A 14,853-nucleotide genomic window follows, 5' to 3' on the forward strand; every position below is an offset into this window, starting at 1 on the left:
AAATTGTAACATATATAATACATATACTTATAAAAAATATTCCACTTTTTATTTTATTCCACTTTTTATTTTAAAATAATTAAAACATTTATAAAATTTTTTATTAATTAATATTTTCAGATACTTCTTATATTCTACAAAACATTTCACATTAATATATTAATTTAAATATTTCATGTATAAAAAAATAGAAATTTTTTGAAAAGTTTATATCTAAGAAATATAAATTATTTTGTAATTACGCGATTTATAATATTAAAATATATCTATTTAAAAGTAAAAGTGTAAAAATTAATTGCGCGCAATAATTAGATTTAAAATCAATTATTTTGAACATTGCTTTATATAATAGATGTTCTCTTACCCTTTATATTTATTGTTTATATTTGCGAATTTAAATTTATGTACTATATTACAAAATAAATTTCAAATTATGTATTATATTATATATAAAATTATATATAATATAACCCTCCCATGGGGTACACCTTGTCGCGGTGGGAGGGCTTAGTACTTGGATGGTGCCTTGAGGTTTATCTTAAATTTTTCTATTTATGATAAATCTTAAGGTGCCTGAATGGGAAGCTAAGTACCCTTTCGCGTCGTCGGTGCCGTCAACGTGCCGCGGACGGCAAGCGCTTCGTTACCGCGTTTTCGCGTTGTAGTATTCTCGCGTCGTCGCGTTTTCGCGAAACTTTTGGACTTTTTCATATAAAATCCCAATTTCATTTATTGTCACGAGTCTTTACTTCCGATGCCAACTAACTGGGATGTTTCGAGTTTGCACACGTTGCTATGCAACGTACACTCGCGCTTCTTGCTTCGTGCTTCGTGCTTCGTCAAGTGATTCGGCCCGAATTAGTTAGAACTCGATCGATTGCTCGGAATGGTCGTCAATGGATCCCTTCTCTTTGCTCGTCTACAGCCACACGCACTGCGTGTGTTAACCCTGTCGAGGAGTCGAGTGGATTCCCCTAGGCACGATTTTCGCTCGGTAAAAGGGGTTGCCTCCCCATTTTCTAAATTGCTGAATGTAAGCATTTAAAAAATGTGGGTATCCTCTTCTTTTGCCGTCTACCAGCCTGGTGTAGCCATGTCCTGCAATCGCGGGAAACTTCGTGTTCCGGGCGAAGCACCTGAAATCGTGCTTAGCGGGTCCAGGTTCGATACGAGATAGGATAATTATGCGCGAAAAAGAGCTGGTGAACTTTATTTTCCTCTATTCCGTCAATCGTTTCGTCTTCTTTCCGGTTCGGGCCTAATCTTTGCTCGTTGTATCGTTGCATTCCCGACCTATTGGCTCGAAGTTGATTCTCGTAAATGAAATGGGATTTTCGCTCGTACCGAAATCGGGAGTGTCGTTGAAAGTATACATATATTAAATATATACATCGCGCGACCAAATTTTTAATTGTAACGAAATAGTGCGGGAGTGCCGTTCAGTATCGCGCGTAAAGTAACGAAAATAGCGATATAAAAATATCGCTCGTGAGTGCGGGAGTGCCGTTAAATATCGCGCGTCTAAGACTGAGAGGAGGAGGAGGCCTAGGAGAGGCATCGGGCTCCGGCAGGGCAACCTTCTGGTAAGCAATTTATTTATTTGTAATTATATATTAAATATTAAATATATTTATTATAATTTAAATTAAACAATTAATCGCAACAATTAATTTGATGTTTTTATTTATATTTTTTTATTTATATTTAAATAAGAGAGAATTAAAGAAAAAGATTTTTAAATTAAAGCTATAATCTTGTAAAGGTGTAAGCTTTTATAAAGTTATAAGAGAATTATTAGTAATGTTTTTAAAATTTATAGAATTATTTTATTAATCTGCTATTATTATATGCATCGAATATAAAATTCAATGTATACAATAATTTTTGAAATATTAATTATTTTGAACGCTGCTACATTGGAATCTTCTTTTGTATGTTATAGATCGATGTAACAACCCTGATGATCTGAGAGGAGGAGCAGGCCTAGAAGAGGCATCCTGCACCGGCGGAACAACCTGATGGTGAATATTATTATTTATATATTAATTGTTATAAATCGTTAACTTGTTATAAACGAACAATAATTTGATCTTATTATTTAAATGAATTAAAGAGAAAGATCTATATAAAAGTCATATAAAATTTTCTATTTAAAAAACAGTTTTAAAAATTTATAAAATTTTTCTATACGTGTTTATCTGCTTATTATTTTACACATCGGATATAAAATTCCGCGCGATAAAAATTTTTTTAAATATTGATTGCATTTTGTGAGCATTATTATAAATGAATTTTATATTTGTACGTTGCAGACAACTAGCTTCGATAACAACAACTCCGCTGTTGCGCATCAGTGTCGGTGAGTGAGAAAAACTTGTATTTAACTTTAAGGTAACGGATTCGTAGAGATTGCAGATGTAGATGTAGATGTAGATTGTAGATTGTAGATTGTAAATAAATCCGTTGTCTTAAAATGAATGAGCTAGGATGGATTAAATTAAATAAATTTTAATAAGTTCTTTCGAAATGCTTTGCATCTATTACGAAAATATATTGAAATATTAATTAAAAAAAGAAGAAATCAAGAAAATATTTTTTTTGTAAAGATTTTGTCTAATTTATTAAATAAAGAACATGCATTAACAATTTTATCAATTTTATCAATTTCTCATGCTAATTTATTCTTATAACGCGCACTTATCTTCTAATTCCTTATAGCTCATCCATCGTAGAATTTGTTTGAAGATATTGTTTTTAAACTTTACTTTAACTTAATATAAAGTCAAATGATTAATTAATTAAATAATTTGTAATATAATAAAAATTATACACAGAATTAATTTTATATTTTATTACAAAATATAAAATATATAGAAATTTGTAGTAATTTGGCTTTATTTCAGTTAAAATAAAGTTATATTCAAATATTTAACGAACGATCGTAAAATGGAACGATCGTTACTAAATGAGCGTAAATATTTCACGCTCATTTGCTGGTAATTATCCGGCAAAAGAAGGAGTGTTTATCTCCTTTTTCTATCTTTGATTAGAGATCGAGAAAGAAAATGGCCAGGATCAACGAAAGGTAGGTTCAACTGGCCTGAAGAGGACGCAGTTAGGGTACGCGGTTAGGGTACGCGGTTAGGACACGCGGTTAGGGCACGCGATTAGGGCATGTAATTAGGGCACGTGATTAAAATATATACATGATTAGATTAGGTGATGATTAGAAATAGGTTCCACAAATCTCGAATAATTTTAGTTAATCAGGAAGTAGGGTTGTTAGGGCTATATTAAGTAAGATCATTAGAATTCTTCTTTTAATATTAGGGTTGTTAGGGCTATTAAGATCATTAGACTTCTATAATACTAGGGTTGTTAGCGCTATTAGGTAAGATTCATTCTTTCTTTTAATATTCCAATAATCTTAGGGGTAAATTAAATTTATTTTAATTAAATTGAATTTATTTTTAAAAATATTGTAAAAATAAATATAACATGTTTTAAAGTAAAAATGTTTTAAAAATGAAATTTAAATTATCAAAATTATCTTCAGGAATATTAAAGAAATTGCATTATTATTAACGTTTAAGAAATATCTTAACATGTTATATTTTATTTTAAAACTTAAAAATATATGTGTATCAAGTTAAATATTAAATTCAAATCTTAATGCTATCAATATCAAATTATTGATGTTATTAAATATTTGAATAAATTGAATATTATTATTTGACATTGATAGCATCATAAATTTGTAAATTGTAAATAGTTATAATTGTATTTTAATAATAATCTAATATTGATATTTTAATTGTAAAATATAATACAATTATGACTATAATTATATTATATGAAATTGTATTTACGATTGTAAATTCTTATGTAAATTACACGAAAAATTATCGAAAGTATACGTATAATGATTACATAATAGTAGTAATTAACATAATAGTAATTCATTAAATTGAAGTATTTGTTTCTATAGTATATATTTTTGAAATATTCATAAAAGAGTAATTGTTCGTATTTTCATATCAAAGAGTCATTAATAAAATCGGAAAATTTTTATATAAAATATAAAAATTCGATGCTAAATTAATGATTAAATATAAGCTTTACAAAATTTGACGAACGCCTTCGTTACATAATCGCGAGTCTATTATAAATTTAATGATATGCTTTCCGTTAAACTTATCTATTATATTTATGAATTCTATATCGCGCGAAACTCAATATTCGTAAAATAAATTAATAAATTATGATTGCAAAAATATTGTGCTCGTTCTTTTCGCGTTCTTATACAAGGTTGTCATTTTAACAAAAGAATTTTATCGCTGTCCCTCTCATCAGATAATATTGCTAAATATTGTTAATTAAATATAAAGAAATATCGAATAAGAGTGAAGATTCGATGTGATAAGTCAACTATTAAATATTAGCTTCAAAAAATTTGACGATCACCTTCGATATTATATAGAATCGCGAGTTAATTATTATGAATTTAATAATTTGTTTTTTCTGTTATATTTGTATTTACGAATTTCGTATCGGAAAATACTAAATAAATTTATAAATTACGGTTGCGAAATCACCGTTTTTCCCGCGTTCTTTTCGCGTTCTTAGACGAGATTGTCGTTTTAATGAAAGAGTTATCGTTGTTCCTTCGGTTAAATAAACGTTAATGAAAATTGCGTGGCTCGTACCGCCGAGGAGTCGAAACGATTTTGATCATGCAAAATTATTTCTCACCGGTTCTTGGGAGATCCATTTGTGACGTCTAGTTTGGTGTCCTGTTGAAAATTGGGAATTTTTATTGTAAGATTGGAACTAATCCCAGGTTTTCCTGGCAATTTCCGAAAGCAATGATTTCGGTAGTAATTCAACGACGATACGCTTCTTTAACGTCAAATTAATTTTTTAATAATATATATTTAGATAAGAGAAATGTATATTTTTTTTTCTTCATTAAAAATGTTCTATCATTATTAGGATAGGTATTATTATTGTCTATATATATAATGCCAGAAAGATTTAATAGTAGATTAAATATGGATATAGTAGATTAAATATGGATAGCGTTGTGTATAAATTTTAATTTTTCAAGAAATTTTATATTGTAATTAATTTTTTTAATTTTTTGATAAAAATGATTACGAACGAATATATTTTATTAATTATTAATTAATTATCTCATTTGAAAAATTATTTCTAGGTACTGGGGATATTAATTTTTAGTTTCTTTTAAGAAACTATTTGCAGGTATTGGACATCCATCGCCATTTTAGAATATTAGTTTTTAGATATATACCATTTTATACATATGTATAATAAAATACATGCACAAATTAACATATCCAAAATATTTTTATAATTTTTGTTAATATGATATATTATATATACGCGAAATTATACATGAATGTTACATAAAATGTGCGAATACTTAAAAATTTCGAGACGAATCGAATGGGTATCCCTATATCAGTAAGATATTGATTAAAAGAAAAAGAAATTATTAATTTAAACGTTACAAGAATAAGAATCTAGAGAATTAATCTAGAATTAATTATATATTTAAAATTATTTCATTAATTTTATTTTGAACACTACTCGAATTGAAATTTTTTAAATCTTGCTGTTATCGGGTTCGATTCGTCTCGCGCGCGCGAACAGTACCCCAAATTATATGTGTTCGCACATTTAACACAAACTCCAATAATGCATGTATTTTATTATTTATAAATATAATCGTTTTTAATCACATTTCAATAACAAAGGTTATATCCATTTAATTTTCAATAAAGAAATATATTTCTTAGTAATGGAAGAACATGCTTTCTGACGTGAATATCAATTTCGCGAATTGAAAATAATGACGAGGGATAATTGTCTTTGATTTAATACTGAAATCATTGCTATCGGGAATAGTCCGGAAGATCCAGGATTCGTTCCCTCCTACAGTGGAATTCCCGACGTTCAATGGATCACTTAATTTTTCTTCGCAGATTGATCTTGCGAAATCTGATGTAGAAACAAGATGTTAATCGTTCTCCATTTTTAAGGTCACTCCTCTTTTTATCGGATATTACCGGTATGTCACTCGCGTATCTGCAATTGAATATTTTAAATATTATCGATTTATTTATTCGTCGCGGTTTATCGCGAATTTTAAATCGCGATTTATCTTATAAAAATTCGCAAGTAAATCGGTCGGTGAATTGTATATTCACAAACATTACAGACCTCAAACGATTGTTGAACTATTTTCGCTTTTCTATATTTACGTGATAATAATTATATCGCGCACGTGTCTATTGAGAGCTTCGATTATTATATTATAAAAATTATACGTATCGCGATCAAATATTCGGCATATTATCGACTTATTTATTCGTCGCGTTTTCTCGTAAATTTTAAATCGCGATTTATCTATAATTTAATCGTTGACTTATACATTGAAGCTTTGTTTATCTTTCCACGTCTTTGAATATTGTTTTAATAGTTCGTGCAAAATGCTGGTAGTGCAAATATTTTCTTCTATAATTTAAAAGACGATCGATAACTATATTAATGAAAATCATTCGTTCCGTTATTTTCTATTAAACGTGGCCACAACGCGATTTTTAATTATATATTAAAGCTTATAGAGCTAATTTCTTCTTATTCAGCTAATCATGCGCGAAATAGGATATGTATTTTATTCTCAATCGTGAAATTCGTATAAAGTCGCGTATATATTAATCGCAAATAAATCGGACAGTGAATTTTATGTTCATAAACAATACGGATCACAAATGTTTGCTAAAATATCTTCGTCTGTCAACATTTGTGTGATAATAATAATTATATCGCACGCGTGTTTATTGATTCGATTATTATATTATAAAAATTATGCGTATCTCGCAATTAAATATTCGATTATTGTCGATTTATTTATTCGTCGCGTTTTCTCGCGAATTTTAAATCGGAATTTATTTTGTAATTTAATCTTTGATTTACATCAAAGCTTGTTCTATCTTTACACGTTTTAAATATTTCTTTTCATGGTCTGCACGAAATGCGTCAATAATGCAAATACTTTGTTCTACAATCGAAGAAATGATCAACAATTTTATTAATGACTCTTTTGATCATGATTATTTACGTTTATACGTTATTTATATAAAACTAATTAAATTCTATTATTCTATGTTGATTATTAATAATAAATATCGCGTAATTAATCATCACTAATCAGTCTTGTCTGGTCTATGTAAAAATTTTTAGTAAATTTTATATTATAAGTATACTTTGGACACTTTCGTGTAATAAATTTTATTTTGTATTAAGTTTAAAATTATAGTTTATATTAAATTTGTATTATATTTTGTAATACATATTTCTAATGCATTGTATTTTATATATTCTGCATTAAATTTTGTAATACATATATTTGTAATGTAATTATTTCTATATTACATAATTTAATAATTTGTAATGTGTTTTTTATGTAATTGCAAATTAATTATAATTTACGTTGTATATATTATAATTATGTAATATATATTTTTTATATGTATTATATATTCTCTGTTTAAAAACTCTATTAAAAAAAATAAAAAAAAATAAAAAAATTTTTCCTCCTCAATTGCCTCGAAGGCATTTGCCAGGTGAGGAGGTTTCAGTACTCTCATGAACCTGAGAGCTATGCCGGCGGTAACATACGCCGATATTCATATAGTCTATTCTTATATTTAAAATCATTTGGACAACGTATGGGCACACATACATACACATATAGGTAAGTAATTTTTAAAAATTAGTAATTTAATTTTTTAATTAGTAATTTATAAAAATTATTTTTATCAAAATTATTATTTATCATATTTATATATTATTTTCAAAATAATGATTGTTATACTCTGGTGCTCCCGGCATTTCGTGCACATAGCACGGAACAAAACCAGAAATTGTGCACATTATGTATTACCCTCTGAGAACATTCATGGACATTGGCTTTGTAGTTCATGTCCACGTTTTCAATGTCCATAGAGGGAGTATCGCTTTCAGGGATCACCTAAAAACAGGCCATGACACCTCTCAGTCTTCTCTCTTATACGTGAGTCGGAGCCATACGCAGTCGTTGTACATCCGCATTTTTCGCGTCTTTTAACCTAAAATAACCTTAAAATAAACGAATATCGCGAGTGAACGAGCGTTGAGAGTGTCCAAGGATAATCGCGCGACTTTCATAGTGTGTCGATGGAAGCGCGCGACAGCGATATTCAGAGGTACTCAGTGATGGCGTCATCGCGAAGGTAGAGCGAAGTCGCGTCGCGTTATTCGCGCCCTCGATGATGATTATTGGATGCGAGCGAGTATCGGGAGTGCCGAATAAAGTGTCGCGCGTTCGCGTTGATGATATTGTGTGAGTTTGCGTGTATCAAGATCGGAATGGGACGTCCCGAGGCGAGTGACTGGAGCGGCCTGTGGAACAGCCGGTGAACGGTGAGTCGATTTGATTTATCATATTTGCGTGACAATTCGTGGTCATTCGACTTTTATACAGCATCGAGACGTCCCGAATTACGTCCGGGCAAATTGGCGCCGCATCATAATTCGATGCGACGCGATGCTATTCGAGTAAAGTCAATCGCGTGAAGATGGTTAGGCTAGAAGCGATTTGAAGTTTACTTTGTATACGCGCGCGCAGGGCTTGCGCAGCCTATCTTGTAGGGATGCCAACTGTCAAACGATAATTTGTGGGATCTAACCTAACCTAACCTCTCAATGTCTGTAGATGTCGAATGTAAACATGAGCATATGCTGAATTTTACCATGTTTTTAAAAATAATATTTAATCATTGTGTAATACATTTTATTACATAGTATATTAATTGTATTAAATGTACGACGTGACAGTGGTACAGTTTTATACATTTTAATGAAGAGCATATAATATAATTAGTTAGGTTAGATTATTTAAAACAAGCTGTGATGATGCATTTAATGTAACAGTATTAATTTGACGAATGTGCAGCTATTGAAGTTAAATGATATTTGTGGATACATTTTTAAAGTAATCATGAGTGTCATATCTCATCTCAATTATATGAAACTAAAATACAAAATATTTATGTATTTCATGTATTATGTATTAACGTTATTCATTACAAGTACTATATTACTTTCTCAATCATATTCAACCATATTATTTCATCGATGAAGCTTTTCATGTACCACAGACAATACAATACTGTGCGTGGAATTTTACGCAGGTAATACATGGCACAAAAATAATTTGCTCCTAAGTATTGCACGCAATTCTCAAAAATAAATCAAATTAAATTATTTTCAGTGGGATCCAAAAATCACTACATTGCCAGGATGTATCTTATTACAACTGTGATATTATCACTTTTTAATACGTGCAATATTACATACATAAGATGTATAAATTTATTTGGAACGTGCCTAAATCTTTATCTTATTTATAATACTATAAAAGAAAATTGCAAATCTAATGAAACAGAGCAGTGGAATAATTGGTTGATACTTATGCTGGCCTACAATATTAGCTTTTTTCCAGCATTGTAGTTTTGATGCTTTTTTTATTATACAGATGTTATATCTGTAAATATAGTACTCGTAATGTTGTTTCTACACCAACAGTATTTGCAGGTAATTACATTATATTTATGTAAATCATAAGAAAGAGAAAATAAAATTAAAGTTGAAACGAATTAAAGTAATATTATACAGGTTTAATAGCTGTACTTGTTCGTCAAACAAACATTATTTGGCTTGGCTTCCTTACTGTAAAACATGCGTTAGATATATTTGATAATAGGACGGAACAGCCAATCTCACTGTGAGTGCTCGATACTCCATTACACTTTCGTGTAAGTAAAATCGAAAAGTTTTAATGCGCATATCATAAGTATTGGAAGAATTAATCTCGCAAACTTCTTTCTAAATCACTTTTAGTTATTATGGAAGCAGATAATGCACGAGTTACGCAAGAGCCCGTTATCCTTTATCAAGTTTATTATAGGAGAATGTTATAGTCTATTTCTTTATATAATGGTGTGCTTGATGTTTGTCGTCTTCGTCGTATGGAATAAAGGCATAATAATCGGCGATTGTCCGCTCACGTCGCAACGATTCACGTTTGTCAGATATTCTATTTTTCTATTCTTCGTCTCTCTATTCTCGTAACCGTACGTGATGCCTCATTGGCGAACATGTTTGCATTTTCTTCGCCGATATTGGATTTTCGCCAGTTGCGTCATTGTATTAATAATCGCGGTGATTCGTTTTAAACCCTCGTTCACCCATATGTTTTGACCGATGATCGGCATTACTTATTCTATGTGTGGAATCGATTCATAGGCCGATACGCGATATTCAAATATTTATTGATACTGGTTTACTACGCGAGCCTATTCGCCATATCGTGAAATACCAATTACTTCAGATTCCTTACACAGATCAATTATATTATTTGCGTATGCATGATTCTGATACCTCAGTTACTGATAAAACCGCGTTACTTCATTGTTCCTTACATTTTTTACCGCTTAAGTATGAAAAGGCCGGAAAAATGGCAGATTTACTAGAATCGCTCACGACTTGTACAATTAATTTTTTGCAATTTTTTATATTCTCTAATAAACTGTTCTACTGAGAGGATCAGCCTTATACTCAACGAACTTCTTGATAATATTTAACATGAAAAACGGATGTGCATAATAAAGAAAAACTAACATTTTAATGTTAAGTAATTTGTCTTCATATTTCACCTTTTTCTATAGACTTAACTTAAAGGGGGACATTAAGTTATTCATGATTGATCGACAGTACATTTGGACAAACAATAATTTATTGTTAATGAAACTTGTGGCAATACTGCTGAATATTTTTGTACAGTTACAGTTTGTTAGCACTTTCGCGACACATATCGTCAGCATACAATAATTAAACGTATTCCATTGACGATTTAAAACTTGTTGTATTCTCTATTTTTATGCTCCTTCGTAAATTATTATTTTTGTTACATCATTTTCTCAGCGAATATAAATGTTACGCGCGACGGTATAGTGTGAAAGATACCAAACAAATTTTCATCCTTTGATTCTCATCAGATTTACCTGTTGAACATGGTGACTTATCTACAGTTGCATGCCTTTTACAGAACAGATTTGCTTGTTACCGCGAGAGCTAAAAGCTTTAGAATATGGTCTGTACGCTATTGCCATCTGTAAAGCGTTGATAAAGCACGAATATTTATTGATAAATAAATTAATAAAATTGAGACTGCACTTGTGTCTTAGCATTTTGCTTGATAAATTCATGAAATATTCTTGATAAATAAAATTAAATTTTTCAGAGTGAATCTTTTATTGTCTATGATAATTATAGAGAGTTTATTTAATAAATTATTTAATTACAATGAAATATATTTAAAACTGTGTATACCCGACTTTATTAAAATATATTTAAATTTTACTAATATTTTTGAAGAAAAATTTATTTTCTAGTGATGTCAATTTTTAAATTGTTAATCGCGCGATCAGGAGAAATATATTAGATTTCAATTCGCTGAAAACTTGACATCACTATCAAGGTTTCTTCGTCGTCGCATTGTTAAGGAAAAAATCGTCGCATCGGCCTTCTCGAGACCAGCGGCATTATCGGGTATTATCGGGCCATATGGAATTTGGGTTTGAAAATAGTCCTGTGCAGGAAATTGCTAACGACCTAAACGTTGGGGCGGCGCACTGGGACCGTAAGTCCCATGGACCCACTTGTGATGGATGGGCCTTGGCCCACACTATAATTTGAAGGCGTTTTATGTGTGCCCTAACACGTACTCCCTCAATGATCCTCCATATGTCCCAATTGTCGTCCGACGTAATCACGGCTTCGTACATGCTTGTGACGGTCTTTTATCGCGCTTTCGATATTCGCAAATTTATTGGCATGAAATAAGCTTTAATGATATTAAATTATTATTTTCAGAATTTTATCATAATATTATAGGATTTTATCATAACTCACATCTGTTATTTGCACCATTATGAAACGCTTCAAAAAATGAGACGAATATTGTAATTTCTCTTTTCAAAAATAAACATCTGTGCGGAAAATAATGTGACATATTTTTTTAATGCCGTCACATTTATTATGGTCTTTTATATTATTCTAAAATTTGAGAAAATGTTTGTTTTTCCCTCATACCCTCGCTAATTTCCGCGAATTTACAGGCAAAAATCAGATAATCGTTAAATGTTCGTACTTGCATGAATAAATTACGCGGTGAGAAAACAAAAACTTATAATTCCGCAATTCGCGCCGCGAATTACATAGTTATTTAATAAATTGCTTTACATGTGCTCGCTAGCGCGCTAATTAGTACCGGGCGCTATTATGCAAATCTTATACGCGGCATAGGCATGGTTAAATGAATATCCAATTAAATTGCAAAGTGAGCGTTCCCAATTTTCCCTATATTTTGCCCTTTGGTACACTAATTAATTTCCACGGTCGAGCTCACTTTATTTACGCGCGACAAACCTCAAAATTGTAGCCGACCGTTCGATATATTTACACAGACCGCGAACCGCCTGGCGCGACCGACATAAAAATACTTTTCGCGCGAGTTATAGTCCACGTCGACACAATTGTTCTTCAAACTCTTTCGAGCGACAAAAATTGCGGCAATATTGTCGCTTTAATTTGCGAAGAACATGAAAATTTAACTCTTAATGAGTAAAAAATGATTTCTAAGGTTGATAAAAAGAATATAACTTAATTATGACTTAATTATAACTACAACTTAATTAGTAATGTTCTTAAGTAGTATCTAGTACACACACACATATATATGCGTCATGTCATGTTTATGATATTTAATGCTCAAGGATGAAACTTAACATATTATATCTTTTAATATATATATATAGAAAAATATGTTTTCAAATTTTACTCCTAAACTATTCCTATTATATATTTTTTCTGGCGAATTTAATTATTTGTATTTGTTTTGCGTGAGTTTTATATCTAAAATTTACGCAACGCGAATTTAGCGGGGTTCTTTAAAAATATCTGAAATAATTGAGAAAACGTGTTGATTATCTCTGACATCAAACACACATACACAGTGTAACTTAAATTATTCTGGTGTACTGTCAACTTTTACACGGTGAGACCGAGGCGTATTTTCGGGCGTGACAAGGATTGTCAAAAGTCAAGAAGCGAAACGTGAAGAAGCGTTTCGTTGTCGGTCGGTCTTGATACGCAAGAACGGCTGGGGGTCGTCAGGCCACTTCTTCCTCCCGGTAACGTGGAATTATTGTGGATAATATGTGGATAGTTAGTCCGCGATTAGTCTGTCCGGCGAATTGTATCCCTCCCCTACTCATTCCCGCAGGCAGCGCCGTGATAAATGACCGAATCCTTTGGAGTTTTTAGCCGCGAACCGCTCGCTTAAAGGTTTCTTCGCTCTTTCTCTATCTCTCTGAACCCGTTCACCTCAGTCGAAGGTCGTCGTTACAATTTTGCCGTAAATCACGATAAACGTTGACGTAAACGTCACGGGTAATTAGATATACTTGCCCACGATAACCTGCGCTTCTTGCGCATCCACAGTCACGTCTCGACATACATCCTCGATCCGATTATTGAGCTCTTCTTTCGCGACAAAGATGAGGACAATTGATTCTTTTGTATTTTAAGATATGCTTATCGAGAGAGAGAAAGGTATAAATCTTTTATAAATTATTTCTACACATAACTTTAAAATATTCGGCATCTTTAGGACAATTTTTCAATAAAGCAACTTTTATTATTGTCTAAAGAATAGCTTGAGTTCTTGGTTTCTTCGAGAAACGCAGTAAATGTCACAGTGATGATATTTACGATCGGTGGTTATCAAAATTAAAAGAACACTGCGATAATCGGAAGAGAGCAGCACGGAGAAAAATCCTACGCTCTCGCCTTTTTCTCCCGCCTTAACATCGCTAATCCATTGGCTACTCACCCCGTGTACCCGACTTTCGACGAGGGTGAGGTCGATGAGTTTACCACCGCGGGGGTTTTGATATAGATTGCGACCCACGCCTAATTTTGAGACTCACCGTTGTTTATTGCCGAATCCTTTTAGCCTCGAATGGGGTGGCGGATAACTCCGTGTCTCCCTCTTCGCCGCGAAAAGAAAGAGCGCGGAAGAAGCTGGTCGTTCGACATTAAAGAGAAAGCCGGGGAGAAAAGTCCGTCGTTAATGCGAACGACGCAAGCCACATTTTGGTTCATTTGGAAACGGCGCCGCTTCGTCTCATAATCATTTTAAGATCGTATCAGACTTCCTTACTTTTTTTTTAAATCTACATACAATTTCCCGCACTTCATATTTAATTATATAAGAGGTTTTTAAATAATTAAATTTCGAATATATATCTTGCGTATCGTATACTGTCTACTAAAAGTCGAATTCTCCGACTGTCACACGTTCAAAAAATTTATACCGCTTGGAAAATATACGCGCACCTAAGTTCAATCGCGCTTTAGTGAGCATTTCAGCCAGGTACTCTAGGGTTAATGCGACGCGAAATGACGAAATTACCCGCGAGGCATTCGACGAGATCGTTAAGGACACACCCGCGGAAAACACGGGTGGGCCTTGTGACTAGACATTAAAATCGCATTTGCCGCTTTTCCATGTTCTCGCTGCATTTATTTAAACGGTATTCGTTCGACCCCGGGCGAGCAAGGATGTTTAATATTTAACGTCAAATAGTTGCGGAGAGAAAGACACGGTTGAATTTTCCTGCTTAAAATTAATCGATTTTAAATTGATCGCATTAAACTTCAATT

General features: G+C 31.8%; 1 protein-coding gene across 7 annotated transcripts in view; it reads left to right on the plus strand.

Moving 5' to 3' along the window:
• Window positions 1-8,103: 8,103 nt before the first annotated feature.
• LOC145976652 (uncharacterized) overlaps window positions 8,104-14,853 on the plus strand; it is a 193,622-nt gene continuing 186,872 nt past the window's right edge. For all 7 annotated transcript variants that reach the window (XR_014440284.1, XR_014440285.1, XR_014440287.1 and 4 more), the window contains exon 1: window positions 8,104-8,487. The gene's annotated coding sequence lies outside the window, so the exon portion shown is untranslated. The remainder of the gene's footprint in view (window positions 8,488-14,853) is intronic.

The sequence above is a fragment of the Camponotus vicinus genome, unplaced genomic scaffold, assembly GCF_025532165.1.
Source record: "Camponotus vicinus isolate PSW18456_S1 unplaced genomic scaffold, iyCamVici1.0 SCAF_9, whole genome shotgun sequence".
Classification (NCBI taxonomy): Eukaryota; Metazoa; Arthropoda; class Insecta; order Hymenoptera; family Formicidae; genus Camponotus; species Camponotus vicinus.